The sequence below is a fragment of the Galeopterus variegatus genome, unplaced genomic scaffold (assembly GCF_000696425.1).
Source record: "Galeopterus variegatus unplaced genomic scaffold, G_variegatus-3.0.2 Scaffold9628, whole genome shotgun sequence".
Lineage (NCBI taxonomy): Eukaryota > Metazoa > Chordata > Mammalia > Dermoptera > Cynocephalidae > Galeopterus > Galeopterus variegatus.
Window position 1 is genome coordinate 2,923 of NW_007735739.1, and position 2,413 is coordinate 5,335.

The following is a 2,413-nucleotide window of genomic DNA, read 5'->3' on the forward strand; positions in this document are numbered from 1 at the left end:
GCACCACGCTCAACCAGTGAGCGGACCGGTCTCTATATGGGATCCGAACCCTCGACGGGAGGGTCACCGCGCTCCGAAGTGCCACACTCTACCGAGTGCGCCATCGGGCCAGCCCGGGTGTCCACATTTTAAATTTCAGTAGACACTACCAGATTGCTTTCCAAAGAAGCCAGGACAGAATCACGGAAGGCTGTGCAGAGCCTGCATGTCACAGGGTCAGGCCCACCTGTGCTGAAAGCCCGTCTCCCAGGACCCGGCTGCTCTGGGAGGCAGGTGCCGATAGCCCTCTCTGCCCAGGCTCGGTGGGGGTCCCAGTGATGCCAAGGAGGTCATGGAGCACAGGCTCTTCCTCAGCATCAGCTGGCAGGATGTGGTATAAAAGAAGCTCCTGTCACCCTTCAAGCCTCAGGTCACATCCGAGGTTGACACTAGGTACATGGACGATGAGTTCACTGCCCAGACCATCACAAGCACACTTCTGGACCGCTATGACAGCCTGGGCTTGGATGTAGATGAGAAAGGAGGAACATTTGGGGGCTAGCCTGCCCAGCCCCCAGCCCCGTGCCTTACCAGGGCTTCCTTCCAGCTGTCCTTACCTCCAGCTGGACTCAGGGCCTGGCCCTGGCCCTGTTGGAGAATGGGGTCTGAGACTGTCTACTTCTCCTTGCCTAGGGTGGAGGGGTACCAGCCTCGCCTGTTAAACATCTCACACCCAGACAGTATTGGGCCCCGTGGACTTGGGTTAGGGAGGGGGTGGGCATCTCTGGTATGTATTGGGGTGAGGGGCCTCTGAGAAAGGAGGATCCCAGGATACCTCACCACTCCCCTCTCCAGGGTCCCACATTCTGCAGCCTTAAGGTGAATGTGAGTCCGGCAGTGCTGTGGGTACACGTGTGTGTCAGCAGGCCTTCTTGTGTGTCTGAAATGTGACACACATGGGTGTGTGTGTGTGTGCATGTGTCGTGTATTTGTGGAAGGGCGGTGTGTCCCAGCCCTCTGGTATGCACTGTTTGTGTGGGCACAGACTCCCATCCCTGGTCTGAGCATTTCACCGCGTGCAGGGAGGGGTGCTGACCCAGTGAGAAGACCCCACGTAGGAGCCCCTTGCTGCCCTGCCCACGTCTCTTCTCCCCTCCCCCAACATCTCTGGGTGTTTGGAATTTAGTTTTTGTGGTTTTGATCTCCCCACCCCATCTCCTGTACTAGGCAGTTCACAGAAAGGCATCGTGGGGTGGGGGTTTTTTCCTTTTTGTGTATGTACGTTGTTTATCTGATGATTCTCCCCCATCCCCTCTGGCCTTTCTCTTTTCCTCCTATTTGTATGGTAGGAGCAATAAAGACACTTGTTTCAGACCAGGGCCCACCCTGCAATTATGCCAGCCTACCACCCTGGACTTTCCCTCAGTTGCCGAGTCTGCTCCATGGATACCGGCTACCTCCCGCTCCCATTGCTCCATTCAGAGGGCCCTGCCCAGGTGGTCATAAGATAAACTGAGAAGCCTATAAAGAAAAGCCTTTTACATTTTCCTCCATTCTCAGCACCCACCCCCACCCCCGGTGACCAATGTTAATTTAATCTTCTCCCATCACAATATGCCTCTGATCTCCCAGTGTGGGTACATTCCTGTCTATTTCATTCTTTTATTATCAGTGTCTCACTGCAGGGGATGGGACCCCAGACTTTAATCAACCTCTTTCCTTGGTTGAACGCATATCCTCAGATGTACTGGTGCTTATTTCTGTAGAACTTTTCCCAAAGGGGGAGTTTGACGTTGAAGAGTTTTAATAAAANCATCACAATATGCCTCTGATCTCCCAGTGTGGGTACATTCCTGTCTATTTCATTCTTTTATCAGTGTCTCACTGCAGGGGATGGGACCCCAGACTTTAATCAACCTCTTTCCTTGGTTGAACGCATATCCTCAGATGTACTGGTGCTTATTTCTGTAGAACTTTTCCCAAAGGGGGAGTTTGACGTTGAAGAGTTTTAATAAAATTTTACCAATTAAAAAAAAACCCTGAAAAACAGAGAAGCCAGACCAATTCCTACCAGCAGAGCTTGAGAAAATCTGCTTCTCTACATCGTGGCCAATATTTGATATTTGGAAACTTTAAGAGTTTTCTAATCCATCTTTTTGCAAGTGAAAGTTGATATTCCACTGGCTTTATGCCCATTTTAAATTTTGCCAAGCATGGCTTCCACCCTTAGGAGTTACTTTTCAGTGGCCAGTCTCTCTAGTGAGGCAGTTTCCCTGGGCCCAGACTTTCAGGTCAACATTTGGCCAGGAAGATTGGATTACTCTGTCAGAAATACTCTTTTCTGGTTCTACTGTTTTCTTTTGCATTTTTTTAAACTTTTTTTTTTTTTTTTTTTAAATAATTTTTGGGTGGTTAGTCCAGCAATCTGAACGCA